A 24,385-nucleotide genomic window follows, 5' to 3' on the forward strand; every position below is an offset into this window, starting at 1 on the left:
TGCTTATTATGGACATAAAGTCTTCCAATATCTGAAAAATAAGGTTTCTACCCAACCCTGCCTTTCTGCATTTAAAAAAACCCAACTGGTTTCACAAATTTTAATAAATTCACACGGTGAATGCAACCAAACTCAGAAGAGTATTCTCTTTTGATTTAGGTCTTTAGACACTGAATAAAACCAGCATATAGGAATCTATTGTAGTGTCTTGACTTACTAACATTTACCAGAAATACTGCTTGCTACCTAAAGCTTGTTGTGCTATATTAAGGATAGACCTTAAGATGCATTATTTTAAACAAGATTCATTTAAAGCTATTTAAGTTGAACAACTTGCATTGCAGAAGATCTGAAACTCATGAGAACCCTGAGGGCAACTAACAAGCTAGGTGGAAAGAAGCAGCAGCTCTACTTCCCTGCTCATTGCCAAAAGCTGCAGAACAGCAGCAGAAACAGCTTCCACACTGAAGAGGAAAGTGTGAAGCAGATGTAAAAAGGCAAAAAGTAAAGTTTTTAAAAAGAATGTTCAATATAGCATTTCTCTCCCATTTTGTATCACAATTGGTACGACATTAGTATAATGGCAATGTCAGCTAAGATAAGTATTACATCATTACAAAGTTATTGGTTTTCTTTTTGGTAATGATTTATTTCAGGTTAAACAATATTTCCACAAAACTATTCAAGAACTGCTGGTATTAAAGTCATCAAGTATGGCTAAGGTTAATAAAAAAATACTATGAAGCACCCGAAGGAACATAAAAGCCAACACTTAAAAAGCAATAATGAACTCAACAGAAGGAAACAATAATACAGAATTATCACATATTTTGCTGGTAAGAAATCAAAATAAGATGACTTCACCCTTTTAAATAAATGCCATTTCTGTATTCAACTGTCCTCCAGACCTGGAATACAACATTTCAGTTGTCCTGAGCAGATTCATTTACACATGGGAAACTGAGGTCCAAATCTCTACTACTTTGCACTTCGGAAAGTTTAATAGCTGTTTTGAGGGAGCAAAGAAACCCTCCACAGTTTATAGTACTTACTCCACCACACTCAGCTCCTGAAAGGCAAGAGAACTGAGACTCATGCTCCATCATCTGCAACGGAAAGTTAAGTGGGAAAGCCCACTCACCTACTGTATGCGAAACAAGCAGTTGTGACTGTAGTGTCAAAATCATGCTACAGTTCAGCATATATCTGCTTTTAGGCTGTTCTGATGTATTTTACTTTTCCCCCCTGCTGATCAATGCAGTTTGAAGAAGATTGAAGCTACACACCTCTGAACTCACAAAGGGGCTATTGCAATCCCTTCTAATGCGTGCTATTTTTTAACACATTAGTCTCTCTACGTTTCACAAGGCTGATTCTTAATCAAAATTTAGTTCTAGGGAAAAGAATCAGAGTTACACTAGGCACTTCCATCCATGTTGGCTAGATAAAAGCCATAAAAAAAGAAAAAATATGGTGGGGCCTATAACTAACACAACAGGGAGCCATACTTCAGATCAGAGCAAGGAAGATACTTTAATGGAAACTAGCATTTTCTAATCTGAGCATATAAACATGCTGAGGTGCAGACAGTGCAGAAACCCTGCACATTAGCTATACCAAAACTTCAAAACATAGTGCTATCATTCAAAAGAAATGCTGCTAAACACCAATTGTTCACCATCAACAACTTGAAGTCAGACTAAGTTGCAAGTCTGGACAACAGAAAATTCAATAGTTTCTGTGATTATGCAACACAGCCCAAAATCTTCTGTTTTACAGACTGGTGTAGTGTATTAGGAATCTAAGGTGAAAGTTCAACCTGATGCTGAACTAACATTGAAGCACCTAGTCAGTTCAGAAGCTTTTTTTTTTCCTAAAAAAAAGCCAAATCAACATTTTGTCTATACTATGTAGTTGTTGTGGACCACTAAGTGAAGAGGAAAGGGAGACAGAGAAAAAACCTGATGTTAGAAGTTTGTCAGGTTACCTCAATAGTTAAGTCTGCCAAAGTGCAAAGGATCAAAGTCCATCTAAATACTACACAGTAAAAACAACATGGTCAATTTAGAACTGCTGCTGTTGACAGTCCTTAACTTGGAGAACATAAGTTACCTTAAAGAGGAAAAAAACTGTTAAAATGCTACGATTACTTCAGTAAAGACAGACATATGAAACTTGTATGTCATAAGATCACCCCATTTAATCTCTAAATCATATAGGACTTCTATTATTCTTCACATCCTGCTGCCATTTTGAAAGAAAAGCACTAAGCCTTTATGCCTGAACCTTCAACTGATGCTTCAGGCAGTGTCCTATGAAAAACTAATAACGACCCTATAGTCGAGCTTTATATGTACAAAGTAGCAACAGCATTGAGTTTTATGACTAATGTGTAAATAACAGTTTTTGAAGAAATGTCAGGCATTCATGCAAAATGGCAATCACTACTTATTCTGAGCAACAGAGAGAAGTCTTACAAATTAATCTTATTTCATAAACCATGAGAACTACCCCAAAATGAATACAGGTATATGTCGTATGATGAATTATCACCTCTCCATTTCAGGTCCAAGTAAACTGAAGTTGTCATTTGTAGGTCAAGACACTATAGCCAAAATAACATGTTCTTGCCAGCAAAGCCAGCTTGCAAGTCAAGAAGTATAGGTAACATCACGACCACCACAGGAAGGTGTTAGGTCTATTAAGGCTCATCATCACATCAATTATGAAACCCCAAAGGTTGCTGGCAAATTGTTTTCCAGAAATTCCTCAAAAAAATAAGAGCTAAACTTACAGCTTCAAATGGTAATCTCTTACTAATAATCCACATAGCTCAGGAAGACAGAGCAAGTGATACTGCACATAGCAGCTACTGCTTGAGATTTTATAACAAGCCAGGTAGTACTTAAAGCCCATCTAAAAGCTGTAACTATCCTCAAGGAATTTTGATTACTCACACTGTAAGTGCTTTCTAATTAAGACTATTTAATCTGCAAGCTTCCTTCCTTCAAGCTTCCTTCCTTCTTGGAAACATCTGAGACTCAAAACCCCCCCAAACACCTCTAAGAAAATAACTTTTCAAATCTTATATAACATTATATGCACAGAATATTCTGAAAATTTTTCATATTTAAAATACTTATACACAAATGATACCTCTACCCCTCTCACCAAATAGGTAAGTAATTTCTCCACATTACTCATTCTTTTGCCTCTAGAAGGAGGCTTCTCCCTGCCTCTGGGGTTTTAGTACAGCACTCGGAATAAAAAACCCAAACAAAGGGCCACAGAGTAAAATGACTGAAATACCTCATTACAGGCACCAAATATTTGCTTGCAAGAATTAAATTCTTCCGTTACCTTCTTAAATTGCCGATCACTTTCTCTGAAATACTTCAGATTTTTTTTGCAGCTAGCAAGTAGCTTTAGTCTAAAAAGCAAGTGAATTTATACAAAATAATATCTTAGCATTCCATGTTCTCATCTTGAAGTCAAACCTTCAAGACTGACAACCACCAATGCTGGTTCTCCAATTTAGACAGTTCTTGCTAATCTAAGAATCATTCTAAAAAAAATGGCCAAGAGGTTTATTTATTTTCATACAACTGTGCTAGTGCTAATCCTCCAGAGAAGCAGCATGGGAGACTGTGTGTCTCCATTTTGTGTACAGACTTACGAATGTGCATGTATCTTACCCCCACCCCCCAAAAATGCATATATAGGCTTTACTTGAAGAGATCACATTTCTAGACATGTAAACAAGAACCGAGTATTTATTTTTAATGCTTAACATCTAGGAAGTAATCTCAAATTTTCATCACCCTCTTCTACTTTCCTACTGTGATACATCAACATATAGATTAAAGTTTAAGTTCAGAAGTTACATGCTTTCAACAGATACCTTTTACATACTGTTATTCCTCTGAAAGTATTTAGGAAGAGAAGTATAAATTTTAAGTTCTATAAGGGAAAAGAGGGTGTAAAAAAAAGCCCGTAACTCCCCAAAGTATCCAACCTCTTCAGGTTGTGGACCCTTTTTTTCTCCTCTTCTCAGTGACAGGACAGGTCACCAGTGACAAAACTATAACCCCAGATGATTCTATTACCAGCTTTCTCTTTCAGAAATACCTCAGAAGTAACAAGCAGCCACCAGCTGGCCATCACCTAATCAGCCTAAAACAGGGATGAAAACTGAGACTGGGATTTATTCTCCTCTGCACTGCCAACACACTTGGCAGACCGCTTTCCTTTGTGCCTCAGTTTCATCATCTGCAAGATGAAGATAATGACACCGTTTTTCTCTAGGAAGAGTGTCAGAGACCCACTGCAAGGAGGACTGGAGCTCAGGAGCACATCGGAAGTTAGCAGACAACCCGGGCTGCTTACTGAACCCACTCCTCCCTAACTCCTCGTGGAATCCCTCCGGTAGTTGGATCAGGTGTAAAACAAAGTGTGCCTTTGTTTCAAGGCCAGCAGTCTTCTACCTTCTTGGTGTAGAGCCAACAAGAACAGACCACTTGTGGTGAAGGCAACAAAACAGAACGCTTTCCAACAAGAAAACGCCTGCCGACAGTACGGCCAAGCTTATCGGAGAGTTGAAAAAGCCCGAAAGACACAAGTCTAGTGAGGGTCTCGGCACCTTTATTAATTAAGACTACCAGCTTTAACAGCCGCCGCACTAGAGAAAAACCCGGATAGTCTTCAGTCTTACCCTCCGCGCCACGACAGCAGGTCAGTAAAACCGCGTCAAGACAGGGGAAGGGTTGCGGAGGGGGCACCCCCAGCAGCTGGTACTACGCACGCCGGCAAGAAAAGGGCCTCGACGGCCTCTCAGGCCCCTACACCGAGGAGGCCGCGGGCGGCCCGGCAGCGGGCGAGGCCATATTGCATTTTAAGCGACACCGCCGGGCCAGCTCCGTCAGCGCCCGCCGAGGGGAGGCGAGACGCCGCTGCGGGGAGCGGGCGGCGGCACCCGCGCCCCCTCCCAGCCCGCCGGACCGGGCCGGGCCCCGGTCGCGGAGGACCGCTCACGGCCGCGGGCGGATAAGGCTGCCGCCGGACGCCCCCGCCGCCGCGGGGAAGGCGAGGGGTCGGCTCGGGAAGCGAGTGGCGCAGGGCTGGCGTCCTCCCCTCCGTCTCCCAGCCAGCCCTGGCCGAGCGCCCACCCGCCCGCCCCGGCGTCCCCGCCCGCGGCGCACGGCTCGGCCCGCCGAGCCCGGCTACGGCCCGCAGGGGAAGAACGGGCCAACGCGGCCGCCGCCGGCAGACGCCCCTCGCGGGGGGGGGGGGGAGGGAGGGAGGGGGGAGAGAGGGGCGCACAGAGGCGGCGAGGAAGCCGAGGGGGGGCCCGCAAGAGAAGGGGAAAACCGCTTGCGGCGGCCAGCCTCCCGGTCCTTACCTGCCGCTGCGGCGCCGCCGCCGCCACCTCACGGCGCCCCACGCCCCGCCGACAAGCCCCTAAATAACGGCTCCGCCGCGCCGCGCCATCGCGCCGCCGTCCCGAACGCGCAGCCCCACGCCCCGTCACGCCCCGTCACGCTCCCTCACCCCCCCCCCACTCCCCCACCCCGCGCCCTTCCCTCCTCGACTCGCGCCGCCATTGGCGCGCGGGGGGCGTGACGTCGCCGAAAGGGGGCGGCGGGGGGGCGGAGCTTCCCGTAACGAGCCGAGTGGTGCCAGGATCCCGGGCGCGAGGGGCGCGCGCGGCTGGCGGGGGGCGGGAAGGGCGGTGGCGGTGGTCTGTGAGGGGAGGCGGGTTTCCACCCCCCGCCTGCCCGGCGCTCCTCGCCCTCCTCCTCCCCTCGGAGAAACGCTCCCCGCAGGGTTTTCCCCTCAAGGTGTGTTGCAGGGTGTGTAAGAACAGAAGACGGGCTGGAGAAGCCCCGCTTCCCGGGGAGGGGGGGCGGGAGCGCAGTCGCCTCCGTCGCCCCCTGCGGCTCTTACCTGCGAGGTGCGCGGCAGCCGCGGGACCCCTAGCTGAGGCGAGCCGACCTCTGCCCGGGCCGCCGGCGGCGAGGCCTCTGGAAGCTTCTCCCGGCCTTCAGCCGGCCGGGCCTGCGCCGGCTGTGCAGCGGGGGTGTCCTCCCGGGCAGGCTTGAGGAGCGAGCAGCCTTCCCAGCGTTTCGCAAGGCTCCCCTGGGAGCGAGGGCGGCTGGAGAATATTATCAACAGCAGCGGTGTTGGCAAAACGCTGTTACCGAGAGCAGTTCCCTAGAAGAGGTGTTGGTGGAAGGCTGGGTTGCTAGGGAATGGTCCTTAATATAGATCGTTCATGTGATCAGGATCCAGGGAAGCCTTTGGGTTCCCTTCATGGTTATGCTTGTACATTTCTTCATTCAGTAACCCTGAAAAATTACTTTTGTAAATGAGACACAGTCATGTGCTCTAAGATGTCCTCTTCATTCCAGATTAATTTTTTCCAGCTCATGAGTGAGAAGGAGCACATTTCAGTGCCACATCCACTAACTTGCACTGTGCTGAGTGTCAAAGTAGGCTGTTTCTAGTCAGGAAAGTACCAGACATCAGTGATGCGTGCCCAAGTTGCTTCCTGCCATATGCTTTATGCTTTTGCCCATTTACTTCTTAAATTATCTTTGGGCTTGAGTGGGATATGAGCTATATTATATTTTTAGTTACATCTTAGAGGAATAGGCAGATTAGCTACACAAGTAGGGCATCTAGTCCAATATCCTGTTTCAAACACTGGCTAGCATGAGCTGCTAATGAGAAAAGACAAAGAACTTTGGAAGAAGATAGTGGACGATAACCTGTTTCTCACATGTTTAGTACCTGTATCTGATTATGTTTGGTTTACTTTCTGAGGTGGCTTAATATCCCCAACAAAAATACTGTTGTTGCTGACTCTGAGAATGTGGTATATTTTATACATAACAGTAAATCTGGATGGCCACTTCAGAGGTCATTTCCTCTGCTTTCCTCAAGACAAAATCGGCCATACTTAATTAGTTTCTGACAGGTATTTATCTAACCTGCAGATTAAATTTATTACTTCATGTCCCTACTTACAGCTGATGCTCCTTCTAGCAACCTTAGATGCTTGTTGTGTTGCTGTTTCTCCCATTGGTGGTCTCTACATTTAATAGACCCAGTCCTTTCCGTCTTCTTTCACAGGGTTCATCCATATTCAAACCCTTCTTAATGTATCAGGACAACTGACATCTGGGCAACAAGTTTCACAGTTTTTTTATTATGAAAAAAAGTACTTCAGCATTACAATTTGTCTCTTTTGCTTTCTCTTCAGATTATGGTTTGTGTGTTTGTTCTTAACATTGATGTAAGATTATAGTTTGAGAATCATGTATAATTGGTAGATTTTCAGTTTGTGTGGATATCCCTGCTTCAGTACCCTCAAAAAAATCTGTGTTTGGCCACAAAAGGTTAAGTGTAAGCAGGCTCCAACTAGAGGGACTACAAAAATAATTGTTTTTTTTTCTCTTGTTTTAGCATATCGTCTGTGCCCTGTAAGATCATTAGTGTTCTGCTGCTAAACAGACATTCCAGGAGTAGACGCTCAACTCTTCCCCCCCTTCCCCCAGCCAACAGAAAGCCTCTTGTGACATTCTCATTCCGAAATCCGATAGCCTGAAGCGATTCCTGGTTTATTGCCAGAACTTGTAGAACAACACCCTCCCCTTCAAAACCAATCCTGTCTCAGGCCTCAGTTACATATGACATGTATCGTAACTCTTCAAATAAGCAAGAGCTCTTGTATTTCACAGACTATTTATAGACTCAATGTAAAACTATTTCCACATATCTGAAGTTCCACAGAAGAACAAAACAATTTATTTGCAATTGCAATTAATTTTTCTCTGTTGGCACAAAATATCATTACTATAGTAACAGTTTAGTTGCTGTATTCAGTATTGTGTGAACTGTCCTTCTAAGATGATTGGCTTTCCCAAAGATTTTTTGTAGGTTTGGAAAGTGATGATAGCATGCTTGCCTATATACCTTATCTCCCCTTCAGAACCTTTTGCAAACTCCGGATGCATGGAAAGATACCTCAGAAGTGTAAAGAAATAGCCTTATGGACAGACAGAGTCCCATTTCTCTATGGTATCAGTCAGTGGGTACAAGTCCCTCCTGTATTTTCCACCAGCCCTAGCTGCAATGGTGACATGGATGGTGGGGTAGCCACTGTCCTTGTGGGTGACCTGAAGACAGTTGTAATAGCCCTGTTGATCACTTAGTTGATCTTGTTGATCCTGTTAGTCCAGTAATTTGCAGTCAGGGCTGCTGTTTGGCTTGCCTTATGTTACTCAGAGGAAATAATTTGACACCTGTGTTGCAAATGGAAATAAGTGGAATTAAATGTGGTAAGATATATTTTTCTTAAATGATCACCATCTACCCCAAATGTGGTTTGTGTTAATCTTTTCCTTCTTTCACAGGCAGGACTGAATGTTTTGGGCAATTATGTTGCATCATACATCAGGCTGAGTTTTGTTTTTATTCTTATGAAACCTAGGGTTTTAATCTGATAGGAGGATTGTTCATTTACAGTGATTTCTAGTTCTGTGTCAGCATCTTCTCTAGTGATAAATGCTTCGTTTTGAATCTTGTTGGTGAAGGTGAAACTCAACTGTGGTCAGAAACACTGGGCCAGAACCTCTGCTGGCGTAAACAACATGGTCCATGGGAGCTGTAAATGCTTACATTCTGGCATGGCATCTTGTAGCCTGGAGTATAAAATAAATTGTCTCAACTGTGGCCTTTTAAAATATACAGACTGTACTTTCAATGCAAAGATCTGACTTTTTACACCATCATTAGACATTTTCTGGTGCAAGCAGGTAAAAAGCTAATAGCATTATCACTGCCATTGGATAGAATCAGGACGTTTGGGATCCCAGGTAAAGAAAACAATTAAGTCCTTCAAGCATGTTGTGAAGTGCCTTTTCTGCACATGGACGATTTCCTGAAAGACTTTAGTTTGATTTACTGCATTATATTCTTCCCTACTGATACACATTACACTGCTGTATACTGTACTGTAATTACACCAGTAATTTAAAGTTTCAACTGCTCAGAGACATTCAAAATTCTGGCCACTTTTAAAAAATGTTCCTGCAAACCAGCATTTTAATATGCACATTGAATTAAGCATTATATGAAATAAGTTAGTCTTTTGAATTCACTAAATATGTGAGGCAAGAATAAAAGGAAGTTAATTGTCAGGAATTGTCTTTGAGATGAATTATCTATCTCTGCACACGGCAATTTGTGTTCAACACAGTGGTCAGATCAGGGCTATATAGGACATTTCCAAACTCCCATCTTGCACAGCTAGGATATAAGTAGGTGGAGCATGCCTTCCCACCCTCTGTTTTTTCAACCCCAGGAAGAAGAGGATAGCCTGGGAATATGGAGATGGGCAATAACACTTGGAAAACATTCAGTGATTGGCAAAAGTTTCTGGGTAGCTGCTTGACTGTGGGAGCAGAGATATTTTTAGAGATGCTGTTAGAGATTGCCTGGGAACAAACTTGTACCACTTTTTATGGATCATTTCAGCAGTTTTGTAACAAGTTGTGATGAAGTCTGCAGTCAATGCAAAATCTACTGAATCCAACCAAGTTGGTGAGGGGCCTGGAGCATAAGTCTTATGAGGAGTGGCTGAATGAGCTGGGGCTGTTTAGTCTGGAAAAGAGGAGGCTGAGGGGAGACCTTATTGCTCTCTATGACTACCTGAAGGGGGGTTGTAGTGAGGTGGGTGCTGGTCTCTTCTGTCAGGTGGCTGGTGATAGGACGAGAGGAGATGGCCTCAAGTTGTGGCAGGGGGGATTTAGGTTGGATATTAGGAAAAATTTCTTTACTGAGAAGGTTGTCAGACATTGGAACAGGCTGCTCAGGGAAGTGGTTGAGTCACCATCCCTGGAGATATTCAAAAACCACGTAGACGAGGTACTCCAGAACATGGTTTAGTGGGCATGGATGATGGTTGGACTTGATGATCTTGAAGGTCTTTTCCAACCTAAATGATTCTATGATTCTGTGATTCTATATGCCACAGAGAGGAAAAGATCTTTCTGGAATGTATTGTTATTTTGGTATAAGGACATGAAGCATCACGTAGATACATCAGGGGTGTGAAAAGATTCCTCAGTCCTGGATACATGTGGTTTTGCTGGAGATGGGTCACTGTCAGAACAGGGATTTGGGGGAAGATTTTCAAAGTCATGGAGGAGCTGAACAACAAGACCCTTTAATGGCAATGTTCTCAGCCATCACAAGTCAAAGACATATTCTGTGAGATGGGTGAATCACTATATGTATCTATTTGTCTGGGAGGTTCAGTGACACATCCAAACCTCTTGCTGAAGTGATGATGTTATCTCAGCTTGTATCACTGTCCTGAACTTGAACTTATGAATATGGGTGTCAGTGTCCTTACACTCAAGATGGATCTCTGTTTTCTGACATTCTTTAACAGTAAGAAGAGTCACTTTTTTTTCCCTCAAGAGTAGAGAGGAGTAGTCCTTTGACCTGAGTGGCCAGAACAGTGGCAGACGTTTGTGTTGAAGCCATAGTCTTGTAGGTCATGAAGTCATGGTAAAGTCCCCTGAAGAAGAAGGCAGGAGGCAGGCTGGGAGGCAGCAGCAAGGAAAAAATGGATGATGTAACTGTTGGAAATGATTTAGTGAGGGTTACAGCATTTCCCAGCTTTACAACTTACCAAACATGAGCTGCTCAGTGGCAGCAAAAAAACAGGCTTGGCAATTCATTACTTCCTTTTGAGGGAGATTGGAGGATACTGCTTTTTCCCTAGACTAGTAGGTGTTTGCAATCCCTGGACAAAGGGGAAAAGTTCACTGAGCCAACCAGCCACTATTGCAGCCAACCAAATACTTACAACCTAGGCAAAAGCAAGTCCACTTGATACTTGATGGCACTTGTTGCACCAAGCAATGAACGATGCATATGGCAACAGGGCTATCCTCATTCTTTAGCATCACTGTGCCCAGTAGGTTGCTAAAATCTGAGACTTGGGACAAGGTCTTGCAAAATTCAGTCAGGGTATGTAAAGCTTTAACTGGGTTTCAGCAGTTCAGAAAAATCTTGTGCTCATTGGAAGAAGTTAGAAATGGGGACAGTTGACTCCTCCACACATGATGAGCTTGACAGGGCAGCATTGGGTTGTTGAAGAGGACTTGACCCAATTCTTCTGCTGTGATTCTCAGGAAGAGGAATGGCAACAATATGAAGCTGCAGGCACATGGAACAGAAACAAGATTGGTTATAGCCCACTGAAAAATAACAGCACATCTGACAGAGCGGTGTGGAACCTAGCAATCTGCTTGTTTTTCTGGGGTGGAAATTGTACAGCTAATGTCATTTTAGACCTGGGCTGGAAGCTTTGACAGATGGAACATACTGCTAGGTGGTGTTTTTTCCCAAAAGATAGTGTGCAGGACAATGAGAAAAAAGGTCCTCCAGACCTTCACTGGAGGAATAAGGCCAAAGATGAGACCAGAAAAATGAAAAGGCTTCTAAATGTAAGCAAGCAAATATGAAATATCAGTGAAGATAAAATAAAAACACTGAAAAGGATGAAATTAATCAAACATAGAAGATGCTTAAGTTAGAATGAGTAATGCAGTGAAATTGCAGTTCACTGCAAGGAAGTGCTGATTCAGACTGGTAGCTAAGATAAGCTGAAGGTGTTGTGACACGCTGCTGTTGCGGAGGATCCACAGGGGACATCACACACAGCCCAATGTGATCAAGTGAAGTTCATTTACTACCACGTTTGACACAGTTATATATCTTATGTGCTTGTGCACGCACCTTATACATTACTCTAATTGGTACAATACCCTGGTTCACGCGACACTATCTTATCCTCTGTTGGCTGTGCAAGCTTCTTCACAAGGTGTCCAGCAGTTACTTATCTCATTCTTCAGCATCCAGGTGTTGTTTGTCAGGCTCTTATCTTCCTTTTTCCCAGCGTACAAGGACACAGCGTCCTTGTCTGCTCCAGCACTTTGTAAACTTATGCTTCGTTCCCACCTAACGGCTGGATTGCTCACATGCCTTCGCCCAGCCAAGAAATCCTCAACACGCTGCAGTCTCTTACACCACGTGTGAGCTGCCCATGAGTTTAGTATACTTTTGGCAGCTGCTAGAGCTAAAAAGCCTTTGGAGTGGTTCTGCATACACAGCCCAAAGTGTAGTTGTGTCCTTGGACAAATGCTTAAGGCAGAACTCTCAGACAGCGGACAACAAGACCCAATGAGGAGTAGCCAAAGACAATTAAAAAGGAGAGGAAGATGTCCTCAGAATGAGTGGGATTGTCTTTCCTACCTGGCCACAAAGACTTTCATGAGCAGTGTGGCCAACAACAAATATGCCAGAAAATATAAGTTAGTCCTTCATTGCCCAGGTAATCTAGTATTTGAAAAAAATAAGGTCATGTGTGAAGAACAGCTGAGCTGAGCCTGAATATGGGCTGACAAAAGTGATACTAGCAATAGAAAAAGGCATTCTGAAAACTCAAGGCCATGGTTCAGTCTCCTTTGTTATAGGATGTATATTCACAGCCAATCTGTGTTATATACATGTAATTGTGGATTCCTTTCTGATGTTGACCTCTTAAAAAACACGTCAGTGGCACTTTCTGTCCTGTTCAGTGAGCAAGGGAACAGTCCTAGTCAAACTGTGACTGGCCGTAGTTATTCAGCCTTCCTTGTGTTTTGGACAGGCTGTAACAATGTTGCAGTTAGTGCAGAAAAAAATCATGACATGCCTCTTCAGGTTGTATGGTAATTGGCTAACAAGGCACAGAATTTCAAATGGAGCTCATGTTCTGGGTCCTCAAGTGCAGAGTGTAGCAGGGAGAGCACAGGGGGAGTCTGACTCCAGGCTCCACACTGTGGTTGCTCCATTGCAGAGTGGAGCTTTGGTACTAAGGCTGAAACTTTTATGTGTGAGGGCTGGTCTTAGGTAGTGGAATGACTCTAAACATGAAGAGCTATTGCTGACCTCTTCATCCTTCCTCTAAGTGCCAGGTGTACTTCTTAATTTATGTAGGGAAAGCAGGATCACAGAACAACACAACACTAAAAAAGTTGCCATAACTTAAACAGCGGGGTACCAGCTAGCACATTCCTGTGCACAAAGAGAAGCTGTAATAACAAACAACAACTTTGTGCTTTAAGATGCTGTGTTTCATAACTGCTAGTCATGCTGTCTGATACTGGAAAGTGCTCAGCAGCGTGGCTGTGGTATAAGAACCTGTATGCAGTAAAAAATAGTTCAGCCTGACTTTCTTTAACAACCATAAATTTGCTTCCTGTCAATTCACGTGTCGGGGTGACACCCAGCTTCTGAAGACCTATTCTGTTGTAGCATCCTGTGTATGAATTAAGCTGTTGTTATGGTTGAAACATTGGCGTTCTGATGCTACAGCTTGTGGCTTCTCACTATAGGATGGTAGAGACCAAACACTGTATATGGAGCTTACAGAGATGAAATCTGCTACAGGCAACCTACTGACAAATCCTTCTTGTATTTTTCCACACTACACCTACTGTTAGACAGAAATCAATACAGTGAGATACCACTTGATTTCCAGGCAGAGAGCTATCAGCAATGATACATAGTTAATTGCCTTAAAGTGACACATTTTAAAAAAGGGATCTTGACAGCTTTGTGCTTGAAGTTTTCTGCTTGAGCTGTTCAAAACACAAAAGGCTGGAGCCTGCTGCTACAACTAAAGGCTGTGGGACTCATGGGGAGGTACATTCTCGTCAGTAAAACTGAATCCAAGTTCTGTATTAGAGAACCCCTCATTCACTGCTGCCTTATAGTTAAATTGAGTGATGCTATTCAGGTCAGTTAAGGCTGTGCATAGAAAAATATATTCAGTTCTGAGTATTTTATTGTTAGAGTAATATCACCAAAAGTGAGTGCATTCATGAGAAAGGGTCACAACTTCATACCATGAAGGAATGAAGACTTGAGAATAGGAACAACTGAAAAAACAGTACCAAAATTCAGCATGCCAGGTAAATTTGTGTGTGAATGTGGAGAATATAGGCTTTTCGTAATAATTTCCCATTGCTAAGACATACTAGACTGTAGTATAGCTTCCATCAGCTACAGGTCTTAAGTAATTTATATCTGGAGTGAACTACATATTTAGGTACCTAGGAGACCTATGCATTTACTGGAAAATAAAAGAAAATAATGATTTGTATTAGCCAGTTCATACTGCAACTTTATATATGGAATGAAGATACAGATAAAAATCTTTGCCCCATATGCTTCACTACCTTTGAGGATCTGCTTTGCATGTTACATTTCTGGTCTTGCTGATCTATATTCTCTTCTCTTTCCTCTACTTCACCATTAAGAGTTCTTCCTTTCTTTTATCTCCTTGTGCTCGTTGTCTCCTCTTCATTGCCAACCTACTTTCTTATCTTTTCCTTTTCTTCTCTGCTCCCTTTAGCATTACCTTAAATACAGCTGTTATATTTACAACTTGCACAGAATCCGTCTGTCAAAATAATGCCTTCTAAGGGTCGTCTTAGGGAGAAGGTTAATTGAATAAGAGTATTTGTGTGCTGTATTTATACTATCACTCAGCTGTATAACAAACCAAATTCTGCCAAAAAATCTGAAATTACACTGAGTTCCTTTTCCTCTTGTCTCACCACTTGCAGTAACAAGTGCTTTGCAGTCAGAATTTAGCAAACAGAAATGATGTGGTCATGCATAAGGCATAGCAGAATCAAGGCCAGTTTCTTAGTACTGAAACTCCTCTGTAGTGCCAATAAGCAGTGAAATCTTGCTTTAAGAGATAAGCCAGAGAGATATGAATCATAGCCTGAAAGCATCTACACTGAGCTGTGAAGCATTCTTTCTAGAGCCAAGGCCTCAATTTAGAAATTGTCATTGTTACTTGAAATTCTGATATGAATATTTGCAATCAAGCTTTAACCCTGAAGAACAGAATTTTGTAGGTTTTGTTATTTATTTTTGGTTTTCTTGCAGCACTCAAGTTTTCCAGACGGGACTTGGAACTCATTGTCTTGCTGGTGTATAAACGTGTGGAAAAATGCAGACCTTCTCCCAGAATCAGGGATCCCAAAAGATTATATAAAATGGCAGACAAACGTTAGTGGTAAGAGACGTAACATACAAACCAAATTGTTATTGTAATCATAGACTAATGCTCCCTCATTCTTTACATTATCATTGTCTATTCCTTGTCACTTTCCTGCCTCTTTTCTTTTGCCCTTCCTTTCTTCTGTAATTAGGGCCACTTTTCATTCAGCCTGTAGAGGTTGACTTTAATATACTTTGTCTATAGTTAATTAAGCAGTGGGAGAATCTTCTTGCAGATATATATATATACACACACACATATATACACACATATATATATATATATACTCAAGATTGGGTTCAAGTCATGTCAATATCAGTATATCCTGAAACACATAGGCTGCTCCTGTTCATATTTTAGTGCCTTTTCTGAATAGATCCCTTAAGAAACTGCTTGCTAGTATTTGCTCCAAAATTCTAGTTCATAAAGTATTACTTTGATTTTATTATATAACTGTCTGTGATAATCAATGTCAACTAAAGGCATAATTAATTCACTAATGATAGTTTGTTGAACAAGAGGCATTAACTTTTCCACTATCCTGGTATTTTATATGCAGTCCTTAGCAATGTGAATAAATGTATTTCAGAAATGCTTACAAATCTTATGTCACTCATTAGTTGCCTGATGAGCTTGAAACAAAAGGAGCCATTAACAAATTACTTTTAATGCACTGGATTTGATGAAAATTCTCAGATTGTGATGATATTCTCCTGGTAGCTTCCTGTGGGCAGCTTCATACTGTATATTACATACATGTCAACATTTAACAGCAATAGTATATGCAGGTTCTTCTAAATTAAATGTTTGAAAAACGTGAGTGTGAGGTTGGGTAATCTCATCTTTGGATGTGTTGAGTGCACTGTTCTCCCCTGAGCTAATGGTGGATAATATGAGCTTTGAGAGGAGTGCTGGACCACAGTGCCTTCAGAGCTTTCTTTCTGAATTATTTCCTAAATTATTTTACAATTCTATGGTAATCATTAGCTTATCACTGAAGATCAGGCTATTAGTCCATGTACTGTCCAATGCATACTATTTATAGGGTTATTGGAGTATATTCAACATGTCTTTTTAGATTTTTTTTTAATATTACATTTATGCATACCTTATTACAAGTTTAATTGTGCATCACTGAGAATATACATACTTTATAGAGACTCAGATGACCATCAATGCCTGGAAGTACAGCAATACATTCAGAATAAGCACCCATCTACTTTGGAGTGGTTACATGTTTGGTGTAAAGATGTATTCCATATCTCATTTTGAAAAAAGCTGGCCTATAGTGCCTTTGTGTACTGCTCTGACCCCTGGGAAAGCTCCTCAAATGTTGTGTAAGTTATGGTCTAAAGTTGCTTTGCAGGTTATTTGTAGCCCGGTGTTTCTTAGACCATTCACTGTTCTCAGGAATGACCTGGTAGTTCCTGTCTGCTCTCTTGCAGTGTTTTAGGTGTCAGGCTCTCCTTTTCCTGCCTTTTCTTCCTTTAGAGCTTTTTAATTTTATTTTTTCCTTGCTTGTTCCACTACATTTCCTTCTGCTGACTTTTCATCTGGCTTTATTTAGTGTTGTCCGGGGCATGTCTCAGTGTCAGGAGGCAAATTTGGTAAGGTGGGCTGGTACCACAGCCTGTGATCTATGGGAACCCTTGCCACAGGCAGAAGTACTAGGAGCAGATAGATACAGGGAAGAAAAGTAAGATGTGATTAACAAGCTACTGCCCTCACTGCCTGAGTTAGGACTTGGTGGCAGCCAGAAACTAGTACCTTACATAAAGATGAGCTATTGACTGTATGGTGATGGGATCTTGCCCCTTGGGAAGCAGCAGTTTCTGGCTCTTGCTAAGTTCCTTCCGGCAAGTTCAACCACTGACTTAGAAAAGAAAAATACAATCTGACATATAATACTTGACAAGTTGCTGACCCTTGTATCTGAGGGATGAGAGGAAACTATTCTCAATGTTCACATAGTTCTTGTCTCTAGAAGCAGTAATTCTTTGTCCACAGCCTTAAAAAAAAAAAAAAGTCTGGGTTGAAGACAGAAAGTTCGGTCTCATTTCTGTGTGTAAGAAGTCCCTTTTACAGATGATTGAATTCAGCTGTGTCTGGGGTGAATGTAACAATTGTTTAATAATGTGAAGCCTGAAATTATATCCAGCTGATTCTGTAGGGGGATTTTGCAGGCAGGAAGAAGTTAATTATCCAAAGCTGGATCCATATCAATATTAGTCTTATTGGCTCACACACTGTAAGCTTGATAGCTCTAAAGTGGTAACTGACTTTTTTTTATATCATTTGTGAGTATATGCTATACTATAAGAAGGAACTTTTCCAGCCAGCTAAGGAAACAACTTTTTGCCTGCTCATTAATCAATTACGCTTTTCTTGAGAAAAAGAATGTAACCTAACATAATACTCCAACAGTTACTGCAAAAACAAATTTAAGTAGAAGCTTTTCAGGTCATGATACAGGATTTCGGAATGCCTTTTCGTATCATGGATGCAGCCTCTTAGATGAAAAAGTTTTGTTGGTAATAACCTTACAACTGGTTTCCCCCCCCCCCCCCAAAACTAGTAAGAGTCACCAGGACCAGTATGTTTTCAGTGTTCTCATTGGTAGTAACGTGAAGTCATCTTGATGGTATGAATATAATGAAGAATCATAGCTAGGTTTTCATCATATTACGGGCTAGCTGATTTGGTTCCTGAACTGTGAAGTGAAACTTACTGATAAAATTCTAGACCAGCAAAGCTAACGAGTGTTTTATTATTGACGCTGTAGGGTAAGCATGTCCTCTGAGGAGTTAAATCTTGAGCCGCTATTAGAAAGTTAAGCATGAGCACGAATGTACATTAATCCTAATTCTGATTTCATTTAAATCAATAGGAATTTGCGGTTGAGTTAAATAACAGTTGGACTGGGCTCCTGTTGTCAAATACTGTAGGGTTCTGCTGACCTCTGCTAACCCCTCTTGTTTATATGGAACCTAAGTGATCAGTACCATGAATTTGTAATGATTTACAGGAAAACGCTCAAGAATATGGATTGTGATAAAAACTACCTTATTTCATCTTTAACTTACAACTTGACTTAACACACCAGTTAAAAGATTTTAGAGGTTATAGCCCATACTTAAAGTGAAGTTGGTATCCCCTTCTAAAGTCACTTCAGGGAGGATGAAGCTCAGACTCATGAAGGAGTGGAAATAAACCTGTCACTATGCTCTTAAGACAGGTTGCTGCTTGGAAATTAATAAGAAGAAAATACTTATTTGCAATTATAACAGGCAAGATGTTTTGAATTACCTACAGACATATGGGATCATTGTGAAAGTATCTTGAACTATTCAGAAACTTTATAAAATACTGCTATACAAAAGTGAAGTCATTCCAAGATCCAGCAGTATCCTTTTTGTTTTTTTCCCATGTTGTTAACTGAGGAGAAAAAGTGTTCTAGGATATATAAAGCCTATATCTGGTGAAATAAACCCTTACTTCAGCAGCAACTATCTTATCCTTTATGAGACTTTTTACTGTTAATGCAGAGTATCTGTGTTAAATAAGGTTGATCTATATGTGCTAGTTTTGTAGAACTAATTTTTTTGCAGACAAAAAAATGACATTACTCTGGCAGACAGAATTCTTTTTCTGCAGGGCAATTTAATCTGTTGTGTGCACAAAATACGTAATGACCAAATAATGTTTTGAGAAAGTTGCCCATGTACAAATGGAGGCTGAAAAACAAAGTTTCCTTGGAAAACCTTAATGTATAAAAGAAGAAGTAGAGGGAAATTCTGATCTCACTGAAGTCAAATTTTTTCCATTGTCTTTTACAAGGTCAGTTTTCATCTTCAGTTTTCCAAGAATAGGCTACCTAGGTGAGTAAGTGAGATCTAACCAAAAATGTAAAGAAAAGTCATGGTAACAGAGGTCTTCCACATTTTGAGCCTTTAACAGTACTTTTTTTACAGTGCGTATCTTTTCAGTTACTGTAGATTTTTGAAACATATCTTGATTTTTGAAACATTGATGACAGCACTAGTGTCAATTCCTTTATGAAATGAAGCTCCAGTATAATGGAGAAGTGAAATGGAAAAACAAGAAAACAAGGACAGGATGCTTACTGCTTGACTGACTGACATACACATGGCTTAAAAGGAAAGGAAACACAGCAAATCCACTTCCTATTCGAGTCAAACCCTAGTGCTAAAAAAAGAACTAGGGATAGTAACAGCAAAGTAAGTTGTCTGAAAAGGGCCCCATATTGTCAAGGTAAAAAGGAGGAAAAGGCAAGTAAGAAGATTATTGAAGAGATACAGAGCTCATTGTGGCTCTGTCAACCATATTTTGGGTAGTGTATAAATTTTAGCTTCTGCAAGAAAAAGAAAAAATTTCTTTTATTATTTACCTTACACAAAGAATTATAAATTGCTTGCAGTAAGCTGCTTTGAGCAATAGATTGCTTTAAAACCCCACCAAATTTCAACATTTCAGTCTTTATTTCTTGCACTAAAACCTCTGGGGTTTCTGGCAGTTTTTGATTACATTTGTAAAATGGGCATACAACTCACTCTCCTGTGAAAAACAAATGTATTTCACTAATTATTGTTAATATGTTATATTTCCTAGGTCACTTCTTTGAATTTTGCTGATGATAGTACTTGTCTACTTTTGAAGAGTATGTAAAGACCTGAGGTGATGACAGCAGGTACAGCAAACGTTGTGTTGTCTAATGTTGGTATGGGAAATGCCTCCTAGCCTAGCAACTAATAACACAAGAATGAGATTTGATAATTTTATCACCTTAGTCTAATGTTAGTTGTGGTATACTAGTAGTAGAGTCAAACCCTGCACTGTTCCCCTCAGATACAAGTTTGTTAAGGCTTTTCCTTGTAGCCTATATTTCCTAGGCAACAATCAACTTTTAAGTGGGATCTGACATGCATTTAAACGAATGGTTTGAATTTGTGTGCCAGACTATATAAATTTACTGACTGCAGACCTTTCAGAATCCATCAAATTTTCTTTTTTTTGGGACATCTGTTATTTTGCTAAGCCCGATCACCAAGCAAAGCCCTTTGTGTTCTCCACTAACCATGATTAACCATCTGGCAGCTATCTGTAGATTTAGTTTCCCAAACCATAATTTCTTTCCAGTGCTAAGCCTAGGAGGACGACTAGGGGCCTCCATTGGCGTCTGCTTTTTTGTTATTTTAAAAAATTACTTCCAGTATTTCTGCCCAGTACTTAGCATCCTTATTTACTTTAGAGTATTTCCAGCATATGGAGAGGAATGTTCCATTTTCCTCACATTCAGCACATTTCCAAAGAATGCTGATTTCTTTTTTTGGGCTATAATAGAACAAGATACCACTGGAATAATATGTTTCATAAGGGGTTTCTTTGATGGTTGCACTTCTTGATGATCCCAGAGATCTCTTAGATGCTACTGTTCATCATCTTATCTTGTGTTGCTTTGACTATGCCATAAAAGCAGAATCGTAGTCTGGAGAGCCAGTCTGCTCTGAAGAAGTGCTCCAAGTCTTCTCTACTGTGTCTTACAGTGCTGCATTCATGAAAACCATGCTAACCATGTCTGACAACTACAATTTAGAAAACAAACAACTGCTCCAGCTTACAGGAAGAGCAAAATAGTGCTCAATTCCAAGATAATAAGAATCGTTAGAAAAGCAAAACAAAACAAAACATTGTTATCTGCTGTTTTTCTCCTGGTTTGGAAGAGTGCCAAATTTGCATGCTATGGGTGCTTGTAGAAGCTTTAAATTATAAAGACTAACTCTACATTTTCAGTAGTGCTTTGTGTCAGTGACCTGGCTTCCACACCCTTTGCTACAATATACAGGATTTATATTCTAAATATATGAATCAATACTATTGCAAGGCTGGAAAGCACAAACTTTCCATGAACTTAACAGTGTTGTGAAACCAGTGAAGCTATGTTGAAGTTATGTTGCATTGAAGTGGTTTACTGTTACAGGTGATGAGGATGGTGCTGTACTTTACCTTTGTAATGTAATGTCAAAAAGAAGAAAAACTGCTGCTTTCAACTACACGTTTTGCGGCCCACTTGCAAGTTGTACATAGGTAAGATTATTTTGAGGAGTCTTCTCAGCAGCCAGATTACTACATTTGCAGTGAAACAGTTCTGTTCTAAGCCTAGGAAGTACAGATAAGAATTAAAATAGAAACATTTATCTAAACTTTGTGGTTAAATAATTATTGGTAGCAGGAAGTCTGCCTTCCCAATTTTTTCATCAGCTGATTCATCCAGATCAGGTCTTGTATCAGTTCTGAATAGGCTGAATTCAGTGTAATTTAGAAAGTGTCATAGGGGTTTCTGAACTTTTTCAATGTATGGTAAGAGAGGCTGTGGGTAGTGTAGCTACATGATAGGCTTCTCTGTATGTGCATAGAGAATTATTATGCAGGGCACAGAATAGGCTTAAATAACATTAGTAGGGAAAGTCGAAGGAGGGACCATGGGAATAGGTCATGGTTTCTAATCTTTCTAGGCTGCAACAGAGGCAGAAGCTGTTTCAGAGTGTGTTCTGGAAGAGAGGGTGTGGAAGGTTGTGCAGTCCTCAGGGAACTCATGATTTGGCAGGTGAATTCTGCCTTCACAAACATGCTCATAGCCTGTAGCTCCTGGCATCTTGCCTGTTTTTCTGGTTTGAAAAGGGAGGGGTCAATGTCCATGTATAAAAGTACCTCTGTCTACAGTTCACCTCAAATAGTTTTTGAGTAGCTGCCACACTTTCTAGCAGTTTGAGGCCTTAAGCCTCAAAGTCTGTGATGGAGAAACTTTTTTTCTAAAAGCACCAGGGAACATAAAATATATATTTTTTTTTTTTTTTTTATTTAATATAAACACTTGAACTACATTGGAAATATTGTTCTGATACAAACTGGAGTTTGTCCTAAAGAGTATGAGAAATATTTGGGCAAAAAGATGTTTGTCTTTCTATTTTCACTTTCTACATTAAATCATTCAAAGCTTGTAGGTGCTGATTATACTATTTCCTCTTCTTGTAATGCTCTTCTCTAATACACTCATGTAAGCATTGCTGCAAATGGGTCTGTTGTATTTCTTTTTTCTTTTCACTTCAGGAGTGTAAGTGAGTCTAAAAAAGAGTTTTAAAATTCTAAAAATCTCAACTATTTAGAAGAATGCTTTAAATGCTTTATAATACTAAGAAAACATCAAGTATTTATACTAAATATATGTGGAGGCTCCTGTGACATGAGACAAAAAGTGTTCTGAAAGCCCTACTGCCCTTATCTGCTGGTATGTTTTGCAGTCCAACAGCATCCAGACCTCTATAAATGTTATTTTAAAACTGACTGGAACATTTGAAGCTAAATCACTTACTTGGTTCTGACTGGCCCAATGTGACTCTACAGTGATTTCACACTAACATATGCAAGAATCCAAGCAGCTGTATTTTTCAACTGGCCTTTTTGTATCTGTCCTACACCAAATCCAATCTTCCATTTTAGAGAATACGTTTAAATCTGTGGCTACTAAAAATAGTAATGGGAATGAGGTAAGGGGTGAGAGATGGTCTGCAGGAGGATTAAAGGGCACTCTGTGTAAAAGATCCTTCAAAAGAGTGAAGCTATGTAACTGTTGAAAGAACGTGGATTTCCTAGTTTATATACATTGCTGACATGTTTGGAGGAGTACAGACTGTTATCATTAATTTTAAAATATCTAATCCTTAGAGAAAGCCTAAGGAATTATGCATATGTGATGATTATATTCTATCCAATGCTAAAATGCAGCCCCTCCCTAGGGTGGAACACAGTGACTGTTAAAAAGGGCTTATCAGCACTACAAGGGTTGTATGTATCTGTGTTAATAAATCCATCCTGTCATTTCACAGTGAGAAAGGGGAAGTTCTATGCATAGTGCATAACTAGGAAGGACAGGCAGTGCATATGCAATGCCTGTAAAACTGATAGAATCCCACATTCAGATAAAATGAGAATATGACAATATAAGCTTATGAAAATCAAATAGCAAGGACATTAGTCTTATTTGGAAGACCCTGTTGCATTGCAATGACAATATGAAGGGTTCACTCTATTTGAGAATTAAAAGGCCCCAAGAGAGTAGTGCTACAGGGAAAACAACCACCAGAGGTGTAAGAAAGAGAAAGCAGACTTTTCACACTTGAATGGTTTCATCAGTGTCATGTAAAGCACCATTTATTTCATTGCTGAACGTTGTTTCACAGAGCTCACATAAAGAAAAACACAACAGGGAATGAAGTTCATGACTTTTATGATTTTCTTACCATAGTTCTATGGAGAAACGAGCGAATTTTACAACATGCTATCAGCAAATATTCTTTCTGATTCATGGATGTCAGAAATGGATAAGCTTAGCCTTGCTTTCTCCAAATAACATATCTATCTTTTACACCTGGAGGATCTGAATTAAGGAGATAAAAGGAAAAACCACTCCCTGCTACTCTGTAAGCTTCATTTCCTGTTGAGCCATGTTGATAACCAGAGTGACTGATATTAATGGAGAATGACATGAGAATACCACCATTTTCAGTCATTAACTGCAAACGGGCACCCTATTTTCAATTTCGGAAAGGTACTAACAATAAGTATGGCTGAATCAAGAAACCAACCAAGACATCTTTGCTGTTTTACCTTGACCAAATTGTTTCATTTCACCACTGCTGTTACTCTAGCTACTCTATGTGTAGCCTGCTTATTTCAGTTCTAAATTTTGCAATTACAGGGTCTACTTCTTATAATGTATTTACACAGTAAGAAGCACAATGAGATTTAAGTCTTCACTGGAATGTCCAGGTGCTACTTTGATATAAGTAAATCAATTACAAGCAGTTAAATAAGTAGTCACGTCTTATGTATAAAAGATGCACTTTAGCGCAATTAGAGTCTAATGGAACAAGAATGAATAGTAAAAGATTTGCCTGCAGCTTGGGAGAGGACGGATGCAGTCTGAGGCAATGCTGACTTCTGCCACAAGCTGTATTTCCAGTTATGCTTACTGCAAAGTGAAAGAGTATTTTGCATAATGGAATTTGCATTTTTTTTTGCTGTTTAAGCCAACCACACAAATCACACCCTAAATGGTTTCTCTTTTATAAATCCCAGTACAACTTACTGTCACGTGCCCCGCTGCTCAATGACATTCCACTCTCTCATAAACGTATTTCTTGGTTACTTTCTTAAACTCTTGCTAGAGGCTAT

At 40.8% G+C, this 24,385-nt stretch overlaps 1 protein-coding gene and 1 long non-coding RNA gene across 7 annotated transcripts in view; one reads left to right on the forward strand and one right to left on the reverse strand.

Moving 5' to 3' along the window:
- The window catches only part of IL6ST (interleukin 6 cytokine family signal transducer), a 36,250-nt gene extending 30,150 nt beyond the window's left edge, over nt 1-6,100 (reverse strand). For 3 of the 4 annotated variants that reach the window (XM_069777276.1, XM_069777279.1, XM_069777280.1), the window contains exon 1: nt 5,399-5,535. The gene's annotated coding sequence lies outside the window, so the exon portion shown is untranslated. Of the gene's footprint in view, nt 1-5,398; nt 5,536-5,943 lie in introns of those variants that run through there. The other variant, XM_069777277.1, reaches the window with a different exon arrangement.
- Nucleotides 4,161-24,385, forward strand: part of LOC104315939 (uncharacterized) — a 47,418-nt gene continuing 27,193 nt past the window's right edge. Inside the window, exons 1-2 of one of the 3 annotated variants that reach the window (XR_011323397.1) lie at nt 4,161-4,731; nt 19,763-19,841. This is a non-coding gene — a long non-coding RNA (uncharacterized lncRNA). The remainder of the gene's footprint in view (nt 4,732-19,762; nt 19,842-24,385) is intronic. The other 2 variants (XR_011323396.1, XR_011323395.1) reach the window with 2 other exon arrangements.

The sequence above is a fragment of the Haliaeetus albicilla genome, chromosome Z (genome assembly GCF_947461875.1).
Source record: "Haliaeetus albicilla chromosome Z, bHalAlb1.1, whole genome shotgun sequence".
Lineage (NCBI taxonomy): Eukaryota > Metazoa > Chordata > Aves > Accipitriformes > Accipitridae > Haliaeetus > Haliaeetus albicilla.